The sequence below is a fragment of the Vespa velutina genome, chromosome 13, assembly GCF_912470025.1.
Source record: "Vespa velutina chromosome 13, iVesVel2.1, whole genome shotgun sequence".
Taxonomy (NCBI): Eukaryota; Metazoa; Arthropoda; class Insecta; order Hymenoptera; family Vespidae; genus Vespa; species Vespa velutina.
The window spans coordinates 3,052,141-3,077,140 of NC_062200.1; the positions used below are offsets into that span (position 1 = coordinate 3,052,141).

Below are 25,000 nucleotides of genomic sequence, written 5' to 3' on the forward strand. Positions count from 1 at the left end.
TATTCACTTCTGTCAGTCTCTCAAATCCTTTACGAATAAAAATTATGTTCGTTTTACTAGAATTTATTTTTTCTTGTTTTTTTCTTTTTTTTTTTTTATTCTTTCTTTTCTGGTGTTTCTTTTTTCTTTTTTTCCTTTTCCTTTTACACTTGAATAACCAAAGTACAAAGAAAAAAAAACTTGTGCAAGATCGAATTTATCGTTGAAAAAGATTTATTAAGTCGACAAATTTTGACGAGAAAGAAAGGAAAGAACAAAAAAAAAAAATAAAAAAGAAGAGAGAGAGAGAGAGAGAGAGAAAGAGAGAGATGAAGATTCGTATATTTTGAAAATTTATTATTCGATCTTGTCTATTGCAAAAGATTGATTTCCATTGACATTTATTGAAAATTTGTTCGTAAACATTTCTTTTTAATTAATGTTTTAATTTTCGTAAATGCAACAACGCGGCGATATATCATTTGAATTACAATCTAAAAAAAAGAAAAAAAATACGTATATATATATATATATATATATGTATATAAAATTTTGAATAATCCCAATTACATCGATCGATCGTGGAAGAATATATGAAAAGCTATGGTATAAAAGATTAAAAAAAAAAAAAAAAAAAAAAAGAAAAAAAAAGAAAAAAAAACAGAAAAAAAAAAAAAAAAAAAAAAAGAAAAAAAAAAAAAAAAAAAATTAATATTGCAAATATTATATCTCTATAATATTATCGAGATAATATAAATTTTAATATTACTAATATGTCGTTAGAAAATCGAGAGAAGAAATAACGATAGACCGTAAGTAAAGATTCATAATAACGAAGGCATAACGGCCCTATCCCTTCGAGTTTTACCTTCCTCCCTTGGAGAGAGGGTGAGAGAGGGAAACCGAGGGCTCCTAAAACAGAAAATCGATATGTAGCGAGACGACGAACACGAGCCACCTCCGTTCTCACCATTTTACGATATTCTCGTACAAAATTAAATATGTTATAAATATATATATATATACTAGTATTCTGTAATCTGAGAACTAATCAGATCTCGTCTATTAAAATATTTTTTCATTTTTAAAAAACACTACCCTTGTCATTCAACGTTATTATATTTAAGAGGACTCAAAAAAATATTTTATACACATAAACTAGACAATACATTTAATGATAATGATGATGATAATAATAATAATGATAATAATAATAATAATAATAATAATGATAATAATAATATACAGGGTGTTCGTAAAATTAACCATTTTCTTTTTCTCTCTGCATTGTCAATTCTAAAAGAAAACTAATTGGTTTTTTTTTTCTTTTTTTTTTTTTTTTTAATAACAATTTTTCTACGACTAATATTCGGAGGAATATGAATAAAAAAAGAAAAGATAAAAGGAATATACTATTGCAATAAAATATAAAGAAAAAGAAATAAGAAAGGATATATATATATGTATGTATGTATGTATGTATGTATGTATGTATGTATGTATAAATGGAAACGTATTTTCCTTGTAAAATATTTCTATTTCGAGTAGATAGTAGATAGGAATAGTAGCATTGAGAAAACCTCTTTGAAATCGGAAAAGAGAAGGGAAAGCTACCGATAGATAATTCCCTTTTCTTTCTTCCTTTTTTTTTTTTTTCTTTTTTTTTATTCTTTTTCCTTTTCTTTCTTTTTTTTTTTTTTTTTTTTTTTTCGAAATCTTTTACGAGCTTCTCCTATCGAAAATTAAGGTCACCAGTTTCTCTCGACCTTACTTTCGAATTCGTTGTACCTTTCTACTTCTTTTTCTTTCACTTCTTCCTCATCATCTTCTTTCATTTCTCTCTTTCTTCCTTTCATTCTTTCTTCGAATGGTCTACTACTATATTCTCTACTTTACTCTTTTCAACTAACAATAAGATACTATCTTTTTCCCCATTGTCAATACACACTCTCTCTCTCTCTCTCTCTCTCTCTCTCTTTCTCTTTCTCTTTTTCTCTTTTTCTATTTCTCTCTCTCTCTCTCTTTCTCTTTTTCTCTTTCTTTATCGAGAAAAATATGGGATCGAGTATGTCATTCGAAAGAAAGAATCAACGAACAAATCAAACAATGTGTATGTGTGTGAGAGAGAGAGAGAGAGAGAGAGAGAGAGAGAAAGAGAGAGATAGGTAGAGAGAGAGAGAGAGAGAGAGAGAGAGAGAGAGAGAGAGAGAGAGAGAAAGAGAGATTCTATGGAGGACTCGCTTGTTCAATTTCGTCGAGCGCACAAATATTATTTTATTTACAACAATAATAAAGAAATTCTGTGTTAAAATTACAATTCCTTTTTCTTTTTCTTTTTCTTTTTCTTTTTTCTTTTGTTCTTGCTTTAATTTTCTTTTCGTTTCATTTAAAAATTATTTATGTTCGTCGTACATTTTATTTGTCGTCTGTTTAAAAAAGAATCTTTCATCGATTAATCGTCTAATTAAATAATTTCTTTTTTTTTTTTTTTTTTTTTTTTTTTTTTTTTTTATTTTCTTTTTTTTTTCTTCTTCTTTCCCTTTTTCCTTTCTTTTCTGAAATATCATGATTCGAGCATGATATAGAAAGAAAAGATTTCTATTAATTTATTTTTTAAATATATGAATATATATATATATATATATATATACATTTTTTTTTTTATTTTATTATTCCGACATCTTTGAATTTGATCGAATAATAATACCAACGTATTATTTATATGAATATTCATTTGCAAAAAAATATTCTTTTAAAAAATTCGAGAAGTTAAAACGACTCGATGTGAACGAACGAATGAATTAATTAATTGATTGAAAAGAAGAGAGAAAAAAAAAGAAAAAAAAAAAGAAAAAAAAAGATAGAAAGAGAGAAAGGATAACAATAAATAGGGGGGAAAAAAACAAAAAAAAAAAAAAAACAAAACAAAAAAAACAAAAGAAAACAACAAAAAAAGAATTGCGCGAGAATAACAAACGTCATTGTACATTATTCAAGAATAATTTAATATACATATGTGCGTATAAAATTTCATTTGAATATCGCGAAATAATTAGAAACCTTTTAAAGATGATACTTTAATAGGAATAAGAAAAAAAAAAAAAAAGAAAAAAAAAAAAAAAGAAAGAAAGAAATATAGGAACGCTGCTCTATTAAAGATGATACTTTAATAAAATGCTTTACATGTTCCCTTTTCTTCTTTTTCTTCTTCTTCTTCTTCTTCCTTTTCGTCTTTAGGCTCATCCATTTCCAGGAATAAATGTAGGTGAGCGTATGTCCATATAAGGCTCCGCTCCATATACGGCAAGTTCGATTGACGAACGAAACGACTTTTATTTTTTCCTTTTTCTTTCCTTCTCCCCTCTCCTCCCGTCCCCACCCATCCCTCCTTTTGCTTCTTCGAATCCATAGTAATTTCCAAGAAATTATATGTGTCAGTGTGTCAGCGCGAATTTCTTGGAATTATTATAGTTTTTTTTTTCTTTTTTTTTTTTTCTTTTTCTTTTTTTTTTCTTTTTTTTTAAGGTTAAGTTTCTTTCTTACCATATAAGGAAAATACATACGTACGTGTCTACGTACTTTGGTTAGTAAAGGAAAAAAAAAAAAAAAGAAAAGAAAAAGGAGGGTCATTGAACTTTTCACGAATTTTTACGAACGAGATAATTTATAAACTTAAATTTATATAGATTTTGTTCTCTCTCTTTTATTATTTATTTATTCATTTATTTATTTATTTATTTATTTATTTATTTAGTTCTTCCTTCGTCGTTCGTTCGATCATTATTATTTATTATCGATTATTTATCATACGTCGTTAATAAATTGATAAACGCGATGTAATTGTTTTATAAAATTTGTTTTGTTCTGTCGCGAAAATTAATAACGAAATTTTTTTTTTTTTGTTTACATTCGTACTCGAAATAAATAATTGTTCGTTTATTTAATAATTATTAAAATCATTATTATTTATGTGTCGTTACAATGTTCTCTCTTTTTTTTTTTTTTTTTTTTTTTTTTTTTTTTTCGTATTAATAACACAGCATCGTTGCATAATAATTGTTTATCTATTATATATTGATTAACAATTTTTAATTCCTTTTCTTTTTTGCTGTTCTCTCTCTCTCTCTCTTCGTTTACTTTCTTTTCTTTTCATTTGTAAATCGGAAATTAACTAATGAAAAATAAGATATATTTAAAAGTTAGCAAAGTGGAGGAAAAAAAAATTTAGTGTCCACCTGTGGCACGAGTCCAAAGGGAAAGAAAGGAGAGATGTTTAAAAATAAAAAAAGGAAAGAAAAAAAAATAAAGAAGAAGAAAAAATCCAAAAAAAAAAAAAAAAAAAAAAAAAAAGAAATAGAAAAAGAAAAACCGATACATCTTTTTATCGATAAATAGATCGATAGCGATAGTTTCCAGTAGATTGCTCGAGACAGGGAGTACCAAGTCGTCCAGAATGTTGTCGTCGAAAGATAATTCCATTTGTGGAACGCTTGAAATCGTGTGTGTGTATGCGTGTGTATGTGTGTATGTATGTGTGAACAAACACAAACGTATATGCGCGTTTTCGAAGCGGAAAATGTCCGGAATTTATGAAGCGAATCAAATGCGGCTAAAAAGAGGATGAGAAAAACGCAAAGGAAAAAGATTTCACAGTTAATCTTTTTTAAAAACTATTATGATTATTATTATTATTATTATTATTATTATTATTATTATTATTAATATTAAAAATAATTTCTGAAATAATCGTATCTATGAATAATTCGTGTAACATTAAATTATAATCTATAAATAATTAAAAATATATTGGATATGTTTGTTTATTTAATTAAAATAAACTTATATTAATATAGAGAAGAAAATTTTTTTATATTATTTCAATGGATTAATATATGCGTTACCGATTTTTCTTTCTTTTTTCCTTTTTGATTTTATACAAAAACGATTTCATTTCTTTCTTTTTCTTTTTTAATTTTATATACAAAAACAATTTCATTTCTTTCTTTTTCTTTTTTAATTTTATATAAACGTTTTCATTTCTTCTTTTCTTTTTCTTTTTTTTTTTTTTTTTTTTTTTTTTTTTTTTTTTTTTTTTTTTTTCGACTTGTAACGAGTTGCTTGTATAATTAAGAAAAAAAAGGGGTGGGTGAGAGGGGGGAGGAGAAGAGAGAATGAGGACACGATCAATAATATGTTACGCATTGTTTTATTATTTTTATTAATCCTCTAAGTCCTTCGCATTATTAATATCAATTAATATTAATAAAACTTTTATAATAATTAATAAACAAATGATAATTCTCGAATAGGTTCATTAACCTGATATTATGTTAATCGAGGAATGCGTATCGAGTGGAATAAATAGTACCGATAGTGATCGAAGAAGGGTTATAAAGGTCGCTGTTTCATGAACGTACTCTTGAACAAATACACAGAGAGAGAGAGAGAGAGAGAGAGAGAGAGAGAGAGATAGAGAGAGATAGAGATAGATAGAGAGAGAAAGACACACAAAGGAAGCTGTCTAAGTGCTTGAGAAAAAAGCTCGACTTTCATAAGCTTCTACTGGCGATCTATAGACAACAGTTTCATAAAGCGTCGATAAACTTTTGGAGCTTCAACTTATAGGTATTATCTTCAACGTTATGGTCAAACTTTTGTTAGTGCCGTTCTATCTCTCACATTCTACTCGGGAAATTGAATCGTCAAATTAAAAACGAAGTTATCCTTAAAGGGTCTCTCTTTATTTTATAATATTTTCATCTCTATTGTAAAGATATATATATATATATATATATCTTTTTTTTATTCCATGAAATTATCTGACGTCATTTTTTTTATCACTTTATCTTTATAATTTAAAAGTTAAACAAAGAAATTCGATCATACTTTAGATACAGAGAAGATCTTCTTGATTTCTTAAGATATCCTTCTTTGAGTGATACTTAAACGATGAAAGAGGGGATTAAGGATTGTAAAAGTTGAGATTGGGGGGGGGGGTGGAGGGAGGGAAGGAGGGAGGAGAAGGAGGAGGAGGAGGGAGTGGGGGAATAAAATAGCGGAAATCGTGCGTGATCTAAGTCACGCTTGCCGAAAGCAAAAGCTTTCGCTTAGTCGGCAGTTTCAATTAAGCACCAAGACTTTTGCCAACGAAGCACGCAATCTCTCGTTTCCCTTACTCTCTTCCGACTTACTACGGAATCGCCATCTTTCCCTCGTTAGCCCTTAACGACGCGTCATTTACCCCCACTCCTTCTCCCCGTAAGAAGACAAAAAAAACGAGTAAGGTATCTTTTTCCCTCCTCCCTTCCCACCCTCGAATTGCGACCAATAATACAAAATTCGCGCGAAATTTTTTTCTTTTTTTTTTTTTTTTACAAAAGCTTTTTTCTTTTCTTTTTCTTCTTCCTTTTTTTAATTCGACGAATATATTTTGAAATTCTTCACTTCTTTTTCTTTCTTTCTTCTTTTTTTTTTTTTTTTTTTTTTTTATGTGTTCAATTTAATTTGATTTGATTTGATTTGATTTAATTTAATTTAATTTAATTTAATTTAAGTTAAATACCAAATATTTGATATATATATATATATTATTATATTATTATTATATATTATTATTATATGTTAGTATAAATTATTACATTATAAATTGATATATATATATATATATATATATATATATATATATATATATAAATTAGACGCAATCTACGTGCAAATACATTCACGAATAATTTGAAATGTTATTGAAGAAAAAATAATTTAATATATTATATCCTATCTTTAAAATTTATAAATCTAATAATAATTTATAAAATTAAAACATTATTAATTGATTATGCCAATACATATATATATATGCGTGTCTGAAAATATTTTTATCGAATTTATCGATGAAATTTTTGATGATAAACAGTGTTATGGTTAAAAAAAAAAAATCGAAAAAAAAAAAAAAAGAAATTTGAAAAAAGATATTGATCGTACAAATTTAAGGAGTCACATATCACCCAATGACTCGTTCTCTTTCTCTCTCTCTCTCTCTCTCTTACTTTCTTCTGAGTGACGGCACGAGAGAGATTTTCATTGAGCATCGTCGTTCTCGACGACGACGTCGACGTTGGCCGTCAAAGGTCGCCATGGGTATAAATATCCTTGGCGCCGTTGTTGGCTCTCGTTCTCGTTTCTCTTTCTATCGAGAAGGCGAGTTTCTTCTATTCCGATCTGTTTCAAACTTTAGTTTCCTTTCTTCCCTCCTTCCCTCTTTCTCTCTCTCTTTTCTTTTTCTTTTTTAACTGTATTTCCGGACGTTCGAAAAAAATAAAAAAAAATATATATATATATATATATATATATATATGCCGAACGATTTAGAAATAAATTATTTATATTAATCGTCAAATTATTTCGACGATCTTTACGAGAATCAATGACAATTTTTTTTTTTTTTTTTTTTTTAACAACATATCGAACAACTTTTTCTTTACTTTAGTTTTGTTTTACTCTTCAAAATCGTTACATTAACTTTTAGTCTTTTATCCGCTTACTGATGATTTTATATTCTTCTTTTTGTTTTTTTGCTTTCTTTTTCTTTTTCTTTTCTTCTTCTTCTTCTTCTTCTTTTTTTTCTTCGTCGGAAAAAGCGCAGAAAATTTCCAAAAATGTCGTCATAGAAAGATCTTGTTATTCCCATGCGAAAGAGAAACTCGGTTTCGTTTTTGTTAAAGTCGACGAGGAAGGAAGTTGCGATAAAAAAATTCGCTTACCACTCTCTGGTAGCAATATTGCGGGAATATTAAAATTCATATGACCGGGAAGATGGTAGGAAGGCCATTTTGAAAAGACGAACTATGTCCCCACTTTTTTCTTTTCCTTTTTTTTTTCTTTTCTTCTTTTTTTTCTTTCCTTTTTCTTCTTTTTCCTCTCATGGAAAAATTCTTTTTCGAAAGCTCGTAAGAAGAAAAAAAAGGAAAAGAAAGAAAAACGAAACAGAACAAAAATAAAAAAGACAATCACCAAAGAATCTTCCCCGAATTTTATTCGATTGAAGATGAAAGACGGATTAAAAAAAAAAAAAAAAAAAAAAAAAAAAAAAGAAAAAGAAAAAGAAGAAAAAAAACTTATGTTCACAAATACTTGGTTAATGTTGACATAAATTTTTATTGCTAATTTTCTTCGAACAATTCGTAAGACGATTATCTTTGTACGTAAAATGAAAAAAAGAGGGGATACCTCTGTGTGTGTGTGTGTGTGTGTGTGTGTGTGTGTGTGTGTATGTATGTATGTATGTATGTATTTTTGTTTGTGTTTGTGTGTCTTGCTCTATGTAAGTTTAAACGCGTTCATAGAACGATCGGTTTAACTGCTCGCCTAAAATCTCGTTGGCCTGAATTCAAGACTCGTAAAAAGACAATTTTGGGCTGCACTTCGTGTAGAGTTTTTTTTTTCTTTTTTCTTTTCTTTTCTTTTCCTTCTTTTCTGTTTCTTTTTCTTTTTTTTTTTTTTCTTTTTTTTTTTTTCCTTTTTTTCCTCTCGCTTTTAAGTGTCCTTAAAGATTACAAACTATCCGTGTCTACTTATCGAGATTTTCATTATTCCAATCGATGTCGTCACTTCGTTTAATAAAACACTTTCTCGTAAACATCATTGCCTTTATCCTTTTCAACGTTTTAATTTTCTTCTTTTCTTTTTCTTTTTCCTTCTCTCTTTTTTTTCTCGTTCGTTTGATCGTAAAAGAGAGAGAGAGAGAGAGAGAGAGAGAGAGAGAGAGAGAGAGAGAGAGAGATCGTAGAAAATAATATTATTTATCAAGCAAGTCTCTGATCATGGGCCAATCTCGTTATTAATTCATTTTTTTCTTTTAACTTCTGCGATCGATTTATATAGATGATTAACACTAATTAAAATACATTTGATTTGTAATATTTATTAAGTAATTTTCTTTTCTTTTTTTTTTTTTTTTTTTTTTTTTAATCCTAATTCTCAATTAGGTCAGTTGAAAATTATTTTCACAATCGATTTACAATTAAATGCGAAAGAAGGAAGAAAAGAAAGAAAGAAAGAAAGAAAGAAAGAAAGAAAATGATAAGCTCAATCAAACGAGAGTTTCATGTATTTCATTGAAAACTTTTCAAGGAAATCAGTATAAAAGTCTCGATAATCACTTGAAACTTTTCGACTATCTTCTCTCTCTCTCTCTCTTTCTCTCTCATCTTTCTTTGTTTTTTAGTCTTCCAAACGAAAAATTTTCTAACGTGAAAGAGAGAGAAAGAAAGAAAGAAAGAAAAAGAACCAAAGTCACATTTCGTCAAGTTTGAATAATACTCACAAAAGTTTCGAACTTGACGAAATAAATTGGTAAGAACTCGTTAGACTTTTTTCTAAAGTGGGGAGGCGGGAAGGGGAAATTGCAAATAATTAATAATAATAATAATATATCTGTTATTCGTATTAATTTTTATCGAATATTAAAAACAAATAAAAAATACTTTGTTTTCAATACTTTCTATATCGATTTCTAACTCATGCTAACGAAAACATTATCAGGAATTTGAGAGAATCGATTAGAGAAAAAAAAAAAAAAAAAAAAAAAAAAAAAGTCGATTGTCAAATTTGTTATTCGTGATTTTCGTTTTACTTTAGGAAAGTTTGAAGGTGCCCATTACTGGTTGTTGTCGTCGTCGTCTTCGTCATCGTCATCGTTGTCGTCGTCGTCGTCGTTGTCGTCGTTGTCGTCGGGTGAGCAAAATAAAAGAATCTGTTTTCTTTTTCTTTTCTTTTTTTTTTTTTTTTTTTTTTTTTTTTTGTTTTGTTTTGTTTTTGTAATTTAATTGTATCTCACAAATGATATCCATGCGTTTGTAATTAATTCGAAATGTTCGAGAGAGAAACATATTTAAGTTTCATACAAATCATGTGAAATATATCAGTATTTTTTTTTTTTTTTTTTTTTTTTTTTTTTTTTTTTTTATTAATCGTAAAAGAAAAAGGGTAATTCTCATAATCAAACTTTCTTAATTACGTATTACGTGAGGGTTTAGGTTTTCTAATTTTTCTTTTCTTTTCTTTTTTCTTTTCTCTTTATTTTTTTTTTCTTTCTCTTTTCTTTTCGTTATTTTTCTGTTTTTTTTCTTTTTTTTTTCATTTTTTTTTTTTTTTTTTTCTTACAAGTTACATAACGTAATAGAAAGTAACTGATGAATTTGGTAGTTCGATCACGATCACTGGCGCAAAGGATGGTTCATTAAGCTCTTTGACCTTGCAAGGGTTTATCAATACTTCGAATCTCGTTCTAAGGGAATACTATCGAAGGGAATACGCATTCGATCTCATGGAAAATTCTATGAGGTTTGGTTTGGTCTCGTTATGGTATTACCTTTTTTTCCTTATCTGATTATTCGTTTAAAGATTTATATATATATATATATTTTTTTTTTTTCGAACATATCACGAAATCTTAGCTTTCGTTAAGCGAATGAATCGAAATAAAATTACTATGATAATTAAGATGTTATACATTTATTTATTATCAAGAACAAATCGTCTACGTTTGCTCGACGAAAATAATTCATTAACTTAACACAAATAATATTGTTTATTTAAAGTTCGAATGAGAAAAGAAGAAAAGAAAAAAAAAAAAAAAAGAACGAGATCATGTTCAAATTAATTATTTAAATGTATCGTTAGATATTAAAAATTATTTAAAAATCCTTCTTCTCCTCCTTCGTGTCGAGAATTTTTGAAGAAACATATTTTTTCTTTTTTTTTTTTTCCTATTTTTAACATTTTTTTTTCTTTTTTTTTTTTTTTTCTTTTTTTTGTACCCACGAGCAATACATTTTTCGTTGTATCCAGACTATGTGTACGATAAATTTCAACGTGGCGAAGGCAAACTAATGCAAAGCTATCTCATAGTCGGCGTTATCCTTCGTAAATGCCAAGCTGCTCCTGTAACTTGGTATACACAATAAGAAAGAGTGAGAGAGAGAGTGAGAGAGAGAGAGAGAGAGAGAGAGAGAGAGAGAAAGAGAGAGGAACAGTTTACTCAAGATAATGCTTTTCGAGAAGAAAACATAATCGTAAGCCATAACATTGTAGAGGAGAGGAGGTCCATTTTATTTTACACTCCTCCGTGTCTTTCCTCATATACCGGTTTTCATCTTAGCACATAAACGTCGAATCTATTTGATAGTTTTATCCTTCAAGAATAGTAGACTGAAACTCCTTTCTTTCTTTCTTTTTTTCTTTTTTCCCTCCCATAGAAGAGGATAATTTCCCCACCCCCTTCATCCCTCCCGTTTAAAGGAATAAATGCGATCAAAGTGTCTTTGCGATTTCGTTCACGTCATTCGACAATAGTCGTGTTTTAATTTTTTTTTTTTTTTTCACGCACGACAATTTGGAGTTTGTAAACAAAAAAGAAAAAGATCGGTAGCATGGAGTAGGGAGGGGGATGGGAAAGGGCTGAAGGGAGAAGGGAGAATGAAGAACATCCGAACGATACGTACGATCACGTTTCTTGATTGATAATATATCTTATGAAATTTAATGGACGTATCATAATTGTATATTTGATTTATTTATTTATTTATTTATTTATTTATTTATTTGTTTATTTATTTATTTATTTTTCTTTTTTTTTCTGCGTATATTTAAGAAGAACAAAAATAAAAAGAAAGAACAAACGAAAAGGAAAAGATTAATTTTTAAATAAAGATGTGTATAAGTATAATGTACCAAAAATTATTCCTTTTATTATTATTATTATTATTATTATTATTATTATTATTATTATTATTTGAATATGGTTTTTTATTATTTGAATATGGTTTTTTATTATTTGAATTGAATGAGGATTGATATAAACGTATGTATATCAACATCCGTCCGATGAGATCTCTCTCTCTCTCTCTCTCTCTCTCTCTCTCTCTCTCTTTTCGCTTTATCTTTTTCTTTCTTTCTATCTTTCTCATTCCTCGTTAAGTTTCTTCTCGTATCTCACCTTTTTTCAAGCACCCGACATTTCCATCTGCTTTGCTAGCTCGATTACGAATCGCCGAGGCATATGCGTCCTCTTGCAGATTCAAGAGAGAGAAAGAGAGAGAGAAAGAGAGGGAGAGAAGTAAAAAAGATGTCATCTTTTTTAGAGTGAGAAACTCCTCGAACTAGTCGTCGTCGTCGTCGTCGTCGTCGTCGTCATCGTCGTCGTCGTCGTCGTCGTTTTCATTGTGGTCGTCGTCGACGTCGTTGTCATCGTCGTCGTCGTCGTCGTCGTCGTCGTCGTCGTCGTCGTCGTTGTCGTTGTAGTATTCTTCACGTTATATTCGAATCACGTAGGCGCCAAGACGACCGCCTTTTTTACTTCCGACCCTTCTCTTCTCTTCTCTTCTCTTCTCTTCTCTTCTCTTCTCTTCTCTTCTCTTCTCTTCTCTTCTCTTCTCTTCTCTTCTCTTAATTTTCTTGCGTAATAGTACGCGAGAGGTAAAAACTTCACTTTTTCTTTCTTCAAAAAAAGTAGAAATAGAGATAAATATATGTGTGTGTGTGTGTGTGTGTGTATATATATATATATATGTAACAAAATGCAATTCGAAAAAGATCCATAGAATGTTAAAAAAAAAAAAAAAAGAAATAAAAATTCCTAGATTCGATCGTAATATCAACAATTTGTTTACAATATATTTATAATTAATAACTATTAATAATAATATTATAATAATAATATTATAAAGATATTTTAATAAGAATATTTTGAAACAATAATTATTTTATAAAGAATATTTTAATTCTTTATAATACAGTTTTATCTTTATCATTTTCTTAACGAGAGGTAAGAATTTTTACGTTTTCTTACTTTTAAAAAGATAAAGAAAGATATGTTTAAAAAAAAAAAAAAAAAAAAAAAAAAAAAAAAGAATAACAACACTGAAATCAATCGTATTATCAACAATTTGTTTGCAATACGTTTATAATATTTTTTTTTTTTTTTTTTTTTTATAATACATTTTATCCTCTTATTATTTTCGATTTGTTGATTCTCATAAGAAATACGTCGAATGGAATTTGCGAATTTATATGTAAATTATTTACCATTATCATCATAATCGTCATCATCATCATCATCATAATCATGATCATTATTATTATTATTATTATTATTATTATTATTATTATTATTATTATTATTATTATTATTATTAAAATGAATAATATTATTATTCGAACGAGCCGATAAAATAATAGAAAAATGAAATAATAATAATTATAATGCAGGCGTAGTAATATCTACGATCTCATTAAAATTTTATTAATTAATTTGTTAAATCGACTTTCATATAAATACATTATTATTATATTACATTTTACAAAAGAGATTTTCGCGTCTATCTATCATCAAACATTGTATTCTCCCTTCGTACAAAGGATAAAAGATAAGAGTTTAAACAATATGATAATGATGTTGACGGTGACATTGATGATAATGGTGATTATTATGGTGATAATTGTTATTACGATGGTGGTTATTCCTTTCGTGAGAAAAAAAATCGATCGAGAGTTTTCGTGCTAACGATCGTTAAGTATTTCAACAAAGTCGTCGTCAAAACTCCGCTCGTAAAGTGTGTACGTACGAGCGCATGATTATGTATAAGAAAGTAGAAAAAGAATATGAAAAGTGGGAGGGTAGTGGGGGATGGGGATGAGGATGGGGGTGGGAGAAAAAAGATGAACGTAAGAAGAAGTAGAAGGGATAGAGAAAATGGCGAATGAAGCGTACGAGAGAGAGAGAGAGAGAGGAGGGGTGGTTGGAGGGAGGAGGGTAGGGGTAATGGTTGAAAGGGAAAAGGGGAGAGAAAGGAGATGGGAAGGAAGAGGAAAAAAAATAAGACGTAAGAGGATACCAGGTATCTTTCTCGAGTCCTTCCTATCGCCATAACACTCGCCTTCGATGGATAACCATAAATCGTTGACCCTTTCTAACAAAATCGTTTTTCTCTTTTTCTATACGTTTATCGGGACGATTTTTCCGAGAAATTTCCGTGCTTTAAATTCACTCTAGTTTTTCGCTCACCCAACTCTTATATCCATCGTACACACACATACACATATATATGTTTATATATATATATATATATATGTATGTGTGTGTGTGTGTACGTATGTTGTGTGTGTATGTTTATATAAGGAGACCTCTCTGATGTTCGAGATACCCTATCGATTATCGAAAGACTTTGTTAAATTTAGAATGCCAGTATACCCCTTACGATTATAATATGTATATACGGTGACGACCTATGTCAATGGCTTATTCGAATGAATCAATTGAACTTAAAAACTTCTGTTTTTTTCTTTCTCTCTCTTTTTTTTTTTTTTTTTTTTTTTTTTTTTTTTTTTTTCTTTCTTTCTTTGCTCTTTTATCTCTTCTTTTTTCTTTTTGTTTTTTTATGTAACAAAATTTACTTTTATTGCTACTCGTTTAAGAAAGAAAAGAAAAAAAAAAATAAATAAATAAGAATAATAGTGTTAATACGAACTGTTTATTCTCTTTTTTTCTTTTCTTTTTATTTTTTTTTTTTTTTATTTTTTTTTTATTTTTTTTTAATTATTTTCTTTCGATCGAAATAAAAATTGGTACTTATATATATACATATTAATAATAATGTTTCTTTAAGTTGCATTAATTCGAGACAATCAATATTTATAAAATGAGTTTATTTTAATTTTGTCGATTTGATAATAACGATAGTAACAACGAAATTATAATATTTTCGTTATAATTTCAATACAACTCGATGATTTTAAAGAACGATCATTAACTTTGCATCTCTCTCTCTCTCTCTCTCTCTCTCTCTCTCTCTCTCTATGTCTATCTATTTATCTATCTTTTCCTCAAGGAACAAATCGATATGTGTAACTATTTATCCTGATTCATTTCTCTTTTCAAAAGAAAATTCCTTCCCTCCCTCCCTCCCTATCTCTCTTTCACCCTCCGTCAAAATATCCCTACGACATGGACACGACACGTGGTTCAACAAATCGCACGATACTGAATGGCTTTTGTTCTTTTAAAATCTTTCTGTCGTAGATACATTTCATAAGATTTATGGAGTCCTATATCGAAGGTGCCCCCCTCGGTGTGTAATCCCAAAGGGAATAGGGGGAAAAAAAAGGAAAAAAAAAAAAAAAAAAAAAAAAAAGAAAAAAGTAACGTCGTTATTCGTCTTATAAATTTCATATTAATCTTATTCGTGTTTTTTTACAAAAATGTTTCTACTTTTTCTCTCTCATTTTTTTTTCTTTTTTTTTTCATCTTTCTCCTATTACGAATACGTCAATAAATACGTTCTCTGCATTATCGACGTTGTGTTAAAAAAAAAAAAAAAACAAAAAATTAATTTAATGTAGAAAAAAAAAAAGAAATTTCTCTGGACTTTTAAATGAACTTTTATTTAATATATATATATATATATATATATTAAAAATTCACTTAATTTCTTTCCTTCTTCTCTTCCCCCGGTTCCCTTCTACCCCATCTTATATTTTTCAAATTCCGTTCCTTCCCGTCGTTCTAACGTGAATAATCGTGATCGAGAATCGCGTTAGTTGCGGTAACCCTTATCTACTTCTCATTATCCTATTCTACGTGCCACTGGAGTACTCTAAAAAAAAAAGAGAGAGATAGAGAGAGAAAGAAAGAAAACGAGATATGTACGAAGATATATATATATATATATATATATATATATATATATAAAAAGAAAGGACCTTCCTTCTTTGTGAAAGTAAATTTACGACGGTTTCTTTCTTATCGCTACGAGTGGTATTTACCCTTAGTAAAAGATCTCCTTGTCGAACCGTGAGATGCCACCGGCCCTTCAAACCTAAACGCAAATCTAGAGTTATATACTCTTTCTCTCTCTTTCTCTCTCTCTCTCTCTCTTCCTGTTATAATAATATCTATTCTTTCGGGAGGGCTGGATCTGGATTGTATCGAGAGACGTTACTCCTAAATTGCGATTATTATCTCTACTACAGCTCGAAGGGCTCGATACTATCGATCGCACGTTGAAAGTGAGAGAGAGAGAGAGAGAGAAAGAGAGAAGGGGGGGGGGGGGAGAGAGAGAAGAAAAAATAAGGGTAAGAAACAAAAGGAAGTAAGATTTATTCTGGGGATATTTTTTGTTTTTTTTTTCCTTTTCTTTGAATCAATACTAAAAAAAAAAAATATATATATATATATATACATATACATATAAATTAGTTCAATAAAAATTGAAATTTCTATTGAGAAGAAAAAATATAACAAGCTCGTTTTACGTAATTCCCTCAATTATCCCCTAAAGTATCCCTCTGTATGATTATATGTATGTATGCGTTCGATGTTTCACCCTAATACAACGTAAAATTATATGGCATAAATTTCGAAATATATATATATATATTATTAATTTGAAAAAAAATAAGAAGGAAATTATTATAAAAATATCAATTGAAAGGGTGAATTTAGAGTCAGTAAAACAGAATTTCTCTTACCCTTTTAACCAAGCCCTTTTATACGGAAGTGGAATAAGTCTAATTCGAGATTCCATGTACGATCTTTCAGGATGTATATACCAGAAAGATATTTCACCCTATATTCGACAAGGGAGAAAGTACGAAGATAATTTTCGAGGGATCGCACGCACCATTCACTCGTTCTTTTATTTTTTTTTCTTTTCCTTCTTTTTCTTACCAGAGTTTATGTCATCTCTCTTTCTCTCTCTTTCTCTCTCTCTCTCTCTCTTTTTCTCGTTTTTCTACTGGAAAAACTTCCGCGTTGTTCTTTTCCTTCTTACTCTTCTTCTTCTTCTTCTCCTTCGTTTTCTTCTTTTTTTTTTTTTTTTTTTTTTTATCTCGGAACGTGACTACCAAGATTACTACAACCAATATTAACGTCCAAGGAGATTCGAACTTTTACTTGAACGTTCAGAATTTGTTCAGAATTATGCTTATATAAAAAGAAGTTAGATATTTTATCTACACCGTAATGCGTCGTAATAAATATATCATACGTGTTTATATATATATATATATATATTAAACGAAACAGTGTTCCGACATTAAAATTCTTTCAAATGTATCACGTTAAGTATAATACCTTGTATAATATAATACGATAGGGGAGAAAAAAAACCAAAAAAAAAAAAAAACAAAAACAAAAACAAAAAAAAGAACAAAGGAAAGAAAAAAAAAAAGAAGCCAAAAGAAAAAACATCAATGTTGTATTCTATCTATTTTTTTTTCTTTCTTTCTTTCTTTCTTTTTTTTTAATTATCATTATCATTATTCTTTTTTTTCTTTCTCTTTCACGTTCATTCAAAAAAAAAAAAAAAAAAAACAAGCTCGAGATCGTTCGCCGATTGGTCAAAATTTTATCTATATTTTTCTTACCTCTTCTTTCGCCTTCCCCCTCCTCACATTCTTCCTTCGAGAAGACGCTCATTCAAAAACAAATCCCGAGAACTGTTCGTCAATTAACGACGATCATCTTTGAACCCTATTATCGAAACTAATTTTCTGGTAGAATTGTTTGAAACAAGGTACTCCTTCCTAAACTGAGGAGAACTTGAGGAGTTTTAGGTACAGAAATATACTCTGTTGTTTAATCCGCTTTTACGTCCACCGTAAAGATGCATAAGCCGGCTTTACGATCGGTCCAATTCACTCAAGTATATATATATATATATATATATCGACTATCCTAAATAGAAGATAGCAAAGAAGGACTCTCACTCTTTTTCTCTCTTATTTTCACTTCCTTCTTATCTAGAGATAAAAGTTGATCGCATCTGTCCACTTGGTTTCTTCCTTGACAACATTTATTTCTTTAAGCTTTAAATTGAAAAGACTCTTCTTTTCTTTTTCTCCTTTCTTTCCCTCTTTTTGTTTTCTTTTTTTTTTTTTTTTATCTTTACCTTTTCTTTTGTCGATGATCTTTTACAGATAGGATTTTCTTCATTTAAGACAATTTCTTCGACAATATATTGTGAAATATATTATTTCCATAAGTCGAATATATTAAAAGTATATAATCATTCTCTCTCTCTCTCTCTCTCTCTCTCTCTCTCTCTCTAATAATTCATATAATCGATTATTATTCGAAGAAATAACTTAACGTTAATTCGATTGTATTTAATGATTAAAATGAAAATAATGATGACGATGATTTTTTTTATATTCAAGCATGAGTTTGAATATAATGATAGATCGAGGAAGAGATAATAAATCTTTTCTTTAACTTAATCTTAGAATTGATAAAAAGAGAAAGATAAAGAAAGAGAGAGAGAGAGAGAAAGAGAGAGAGAAAATAGTTACTCATTAGCATTTTCATTGCTATATAATCGTTAAAAGAATTTGATGAGATGCCCTATGATTTATGAAAAGTTAGAAGTAAGATAGAAAGTAATAACTTTTTAATGGATGCCTATCGTGCTAACTGACATTATTAGTTGTTAAAATATGCATCGCATAGTTTTACTACCCTCGTCTTGTTTTTTTTTTTTTCTTTTCTTTCCTTTTCTATCTCTTTCCTTCCTTTTTTCTTTTTATTTTTTTTTTCTCTTCCCAAGATTCATGAACGCTCCATTACGTTTCAGGAGGGACGATGTTTATAAGCCGATGGTGGTTTTTTTTTTCTTTTTTTTTTTTTTTTTTTTTTTTTTTTTTTTATATTATGAAATTTTATATTTTTTTGAGGGCCTTGAAGAAAACGAAGAACAATATTTTCTTCTTCGAGGAATATTTTTTTTTTCTTTTTCTTTTTTTTTTTTTTTTTTTTTTTTTTTCGAAATTACGTAATAATGAACTGTACGTATATATATATATATATATATATATATATATATATATATGTAAACGTTATCTGTTTTATTATTATAATGAAAATTTTTTTTTAATATCGTATAATATATTTATATCTGAAGAAAAGAGTAATCTGTTGAGACTTGGGAGAGGCGAGAGAAAAGAAAAGAAAAAGGAAAAGAGAGGGGGTAAAAAACAAAAAAGAAGAAAGAAACCATGCGAGAGAGTTTTTATGGCACACCCCAAATCTCGAACGACGAGAGAAGCAAAAACATTTTAGTCCTTCTGTGTTACATGCGGAACACGTGTTTCTCTTACGAACGCTTTTTGCCACTGGCGCTTGCTTCGTGATATGTTAGATACGTTGTACGCTATCTCTCATTCCATTGGATCCAAATATCATACCAGATCTTTGCATCTTGATCTAAAATTATATATTTTATCATAAAACATATATGTATTATGTTCTGAATTAATCATAAAATTTTAATAATATTATCTCACTGTTAAATATTGTATATCATCTTATTATTTCGAATATTCACACTTTTATTCGATATCCTAATTGTCTATTCTTTCCTTTTCTTTTTCATTTATTTATTTATTTATTTATTTATTTATTTCTAGTATTTCATTAATTTTTTTTTTTTTTTTTTTTTTTATTGTAATAATAACCATTCAATTGTAATTTATATACGTTAATTTATAAAAGAAAAAAAAAGGTGTTCTACCTTCTCATACAAATTTCTATAATTATATTATTTTCGCAATAATAATATTCGTGATTATTATTATTATTATTATTATTATTATTATTATTATCATTATTATTATTGTTGTTGTTGTTGTTGTTGTTGTTATTATTATTATTATTATTGTGTGCAGTATTAATATAATGAAAAAAAAGTATATATATATATAAAGTATATTAATTACAAATTTTATTTCTCTTTTAAATAAAAATACAACGATAGATATGATCTTTTTAATTAAGAACGAACAAGAAATGTTCTTCATAAATCATGACGTCTGTTATAATTCTTTTTTCTTTTATTTTCTTTTCTTTTTCTTTTTTTTTCTTTTTTTCATTATTCCTTTTTTGAATAATTACAACTGAATCGCATTGATAACGCAGAAATATAATATACCTATCAATAGTAATAATAATAAAAAAAAAAAAAAAAAAAAAAAAAAGAAAGAAAGAAAGAGAAAGAAATTTGCCAGTAAATACGTTTTCAATTAATCATTATTATCATTATTATTATTATTATTATTTTTTTTTTTTATTTATTTACCATTACTTAATTTAGTTCGTAGAATCTGTTAGTTGTTATTAAGGAAGATTAAAAAGAAATAAATAAAAAGAAAAAGAAAAAATTGTGAAGTTTGTATTAAAAAGGACGGGGGTAAAAGGAAAAGGAAAAAAAAAAAAAAGAAAAAGAAAAAAACAGAAACAAAAAACATAAAAAAAAAAAAAAAAAAAGAAAAAAGAAAAAAGAAAAAATAAATAGAGGAAGATAGAGATTGAGTGAGTGAAAATAAAATAAAAGAAGAACTATAGTTTACAAGCTATTGGCCTACTTGCCCACAGGAGGCATCGCTCTGCCGTTTCACCCTCTCACCTCGGTAGGTTAATACAGTAGGGTGAACCTGGTCGCACCCTCTCATGGTATAGCAATCGAAGGGTGGAACCCACGCACGCGTTGCCACTGTTCTCGTTAAGAGCATGCGCGTATTATCCCCACGATGCTCGTATACGTAAACGTGTTGAAACAACGACTACTACTACTACTACTAATATTAATACTACTACTACACTACTACTACTACTACTACTACGATATGCTATATGGTGGTACACATATTAGATGTATATGGTGTACAGGTACAGGTGTATGTGTGTGAATATATGTATTCTACATAATACATACGAACATGATCGTACATACCCCGTGTATCACCATGTTAATACCACCACAAAATTTATGTACATCCGGTCGGCCAATTCTAACGAATATCTTGCTCGTCGAACCTTTTTCATTCATTCCTCGATTTAATTTGAAACTTTATCGTTATGGTTGTATATACAGTTTCTAAAAGCGTATTTGTATTTTGTTCTTGAATGGAAATTATGCGAAGAGGTTAGGATGAAACGAATTGATATATTGAAAAAATTCTATGGGATTAAAATTAATATCATGAAATTAATGAACATAATTATAATATTCGTATGTGTGCATATATGTACATATCTATGTGTGTATGTATTAATTCATATATATATATATATATAAAATGAAATTTTTATATATATATATATATATATATATTGTTGTCTAGAATTAATTAATGATTATATTTGAAATATAATTTATTTACGAATCAATTTATAATACTATTGGGATATCGAAGAATATTAAATATTTAAAATTAATGATATTTAATTAACAAACAATAAGATTTGATCGATTTTTGCGTGATTTCAATCTTTCTCTTCTTTTCTCTCTCTCTCTCTCTCTCTCTCTCTCTCTCTCTCTCTCTCTCTCTCTTTCTGCGTGTGTATATTTTAATATAGAAAATTAATTCCAGTAGTAGAACGATAAATCATATTTCGTACATAATCTATATACATATATACATGCATAGATACATAAATAAAAATAGAATAATATATTGAATGAAATGATACAATTATTTTGAACAGTAAGAAACAATAGAAATTTTTCAAACGTAAAAGGAACATTTTTCAATTTTTTTTAATTATTTATTTTTTTTTTTCTTTTTCTTCTTTTTCTTCTTTCGATTTTGATACTGTATATCCGTAGTTCGAGTCGTGAATATTCGTGGTCGATTCATACTTCAAACTTTATTACCATCTCAACGACGTGGCGAGCGTGTTAAGCATAGAGTTCTCTGAAAATAATTTAATTCAAGCGTGACATATAGAACGTATGAGCTAGGCTAGCCGAACCGAACCGAATCGAACCGAATCAAAACGAACTGAGTCGAACTGAGTCGAACTGAGTCGAACTGAGTCGAGCTGAGCCGAGACGATACGAGACTTGACGAGACGATACGAGACAAGACGCGACAAGACGAGACGAGACGAGGTGCGGTGAGGTAAACGTTAGCATCTCGTATTCGTGCGTATGCATTTATTTGCACTCGTAAAGAAGCATCTTTCTTAACTGGCAGGACGATGAAGTGCATGCGCGCTCCATGTTTTGGCGACGACGTTGTCTTCGTCTTCGTCTTCGTCTTCGTCTTCGTCTTCGTCTTCGTCTTCGTCTTCGTCTTCGTCTTCGTCGTCGTCGTCGTAATCGTCGTACTGGAAAGAAGACAGACGACGAAGGTCGTAGACAACGAATTTAATTTACGTTCTGACGGCTATGTACAAGTGTCTAATATTTCTTCTTCTGGTCTAGCCAAAACCTGATCGGTCTATTTATGTTTTTACATTGGTACTGTAATTTTATTCCATCTTTTTCATTCTTTTCTATCTTTATTCTCGAGTGTTATTTTATTTGACGATTAATATGAAATCGTAAAAGGAACATTTTTCAGTTTTTTTATTATAATAATAATTATATATAATATATAATAATTATTATAATCGTAAAATATAGTTTTGGCCATTAATATGATAAACGAGAACAATGAAGAGAGGTTATGATAATTTGAGGTTATATTTACGTAGAATTTAAATATCATAAGCGAATTGTTCTAACATTCTTCCTTCTACTTTATTTGATTTTCTTTTTTTTCTTCTTCTTCTTCCTTTTTTTTTTTTTCATTCCACTGGATTTGAATCATTGATGAAATTAATATAAATCCACATTCGAGATATTGATTTATTATTTTTTTCTTTTTGTAAGATAAAAAATATAAAAGTATAATAATCGATCGTGATTATCATTTAGTCGTAAGGAAGACGTTCATTCGATTTTACGTATCAGCTGATTTTAATAAGAAATTCTTTTTTTTGTTTCGTGATAACAACGCTTATAAGAAAATTTGTTTATTGTTGTACAGATGTTACAAAGAGAGAGAGAGAGAGAGAGAGAGGGACAGAGAGAGTGAGAGAGAGTGAGAGAGAGAGAGAGAGAGAGAGAGAGAGAAAGGAAAAAATTTAAGAATATTAAAAATTATTATCTTTCTTGAGACACTATGTTGAAAAATTAACAGATCCGTACCGCTGTCATCTTCAACGTCATTACCAACGCCATCGGCGCGCACCGTTCCATGGAAATTTCGAAATTTCCTGCGAACGTGCGCTTATCTCTCGAGATAAACATTCACGAGGCAGCGCTTTTTAATGCTCGTTATTCCTCGGAACACTATCTGCTTTTCTCTCTCTTTCTTTCTCTCTCTCTCTCTCTCTTTTCTCGGTCGATGCACCGAGAAAAAGACGCGCAGCTGAATCCGCAAAAAAGGACAAAAAAGGAAAAAAAAAAAAAGAAAAGCAAGAAAGAAAAAAAAAAAAGAAAAAGTTGTGTCGTTGGCCCGACGAACGTTATACTAATCTGTAAACAATGCGATCTTTTGTCGGAAGAACAATCGTGACTGGCACTGATCGCCAGGAAAAAAAGAAAAAAAAAAGATAAAAGTGCGATCGTAATATATATATATATATATATATATGTGTGTGTATACACACACACAAACACACATACCATTATATGTATATATAAAAAGAAAAAAAGTTCATCTTTTCTTTTTTCTTTTATTTTATTTTATTTCATTTTTTTTCTTTTTTTTTTTTTTTTTTTTTGCGTTTAACACGACCTAATTCTTTTCACTTTAGTTTTTACGAATTATCGAATAGCTTTCAGCTTCAGAAAAAGTTCACGGGATTTGTTCTTTTATTTTTCTCTACTCTCTCTCTCTCTCTCTCTCTCTCTCTCTGTTTTGTGTTGTTTAATACTCGGAAGTGAAAAATCCGTCCTACTCTTGGCAAAGAGTTTAAAAAGATTTTTTGCAGAATTTTTTTTATTCCTTTTTATTACTCTTTTTGTTAACTTGTTTGTTTAATATTACACTGTTCGAAATAGGAAAAAAAAAAAAAAAAAAGGAATGTGTAGACACACGTTTTACGAATTAATTATTAAAATAATTATTAAAATAAAATATGGTTTAATTAATATTATTATAACGTTCTTCGAATGTCATTCTTTTTTTTTTTTTTTCTTTTTTTTTTTTAATCGGATATCAAGAGAAACTATTAAAGAGATATATCGATTATTAATTTCAATTTTCAATTTAATTGTTAATAGATTAACCAAGAAATTATTACATAATATATATATATATATATATATATATATATATATTTATTTATTTATTTCTGTAACATATATATTCTGCACGTAAACTAAAGATAACTTTGTATTATCTATTAAATTTAATCGAGTATATCTCATCATAATAGAATATCCATTAATTCTTAGAGAAAGTGTCATGTGTTCCATTATCTTGGTATTGTTGTGGTCGACATAAGATTTATCATTATATTGGATATATCGTCGATATTGCTTAACAAATTTCGACATCAGAATTAACGAGAGAATCGAAGAGAAATTAGCGGTTGTTGGCTAACAAGGGAGGATCGATAAAATGACCAATGGAAGCAGGTATTATACTCGAGCCATGTACCTATATATATATATATATATATATATATATATATATATATATGTACATACATATTTGTCATACAGGACAATGATGAAACCCTAGTAGGGTAAATCGTTATGGATCTTCGATGTATCGATAATGGAACGTATGTCGTCCGATAAAATTTGAAAGAAACTTTAATTCCTTTCATTTTGTTTGTTCGTTCTGTTTTTTCTTTCTTTTTTCCTTTCCCACCCCTTTTTTCCTTTTCCCCTTTCATTTCAATTTCTTTCACAAAGAAACGTTAACACGACGAGTGATCATTTTTAATATCCATGATCCATTTCAATTTCATTATTTTACGTGAAAATTAACAAAGTATAAACGACATTAAGCGATACAATATTGTAATAAAATTCAAAATATTTCGTGGGATCATTTGAAATTATATTATTTTTTAAATATCGACGAGAAATTTGGACAATTGACGAATTCATTAAAATTTTTTTTATCTACGATGTGATAATTTCGAAGAAGAAGAAGAAGAAGAAGAAGAAGAAAAAAAAAAGAAAAAAAA

The 25,000-nt window shown here is 28.5% G+C and overlaps 1 protein-coding gene across 11 annotated transcripts in view; it reads left to right on the top strand.

The window, feature by feature from the left end:
• Positions 1–25,000, top strand: part of LOC124953616 (stress-activated protein kinase JNK) — a 173,700-nt gene that overhangs the window by 84,574 nt on the left and 64,126 nt on the right. For 7 of the 11 annotated variants that reach the window (XM_047505238.1, XM_047505239.1, XM_047505236.1 and 4 more), the window contains one exon: positions 9,616–9,711. The exons of the other annotated variants lie outside the window; for them this stretch is intronic. The gene's annotated coding sequence lies outside the window, so the exon portion shown is untranslated. The remainder of the gene's footprint in view (positions 1–9,615; positions 9,712–25,000) is intronic. 11 annotated transcript variants of the gene reach the window in all.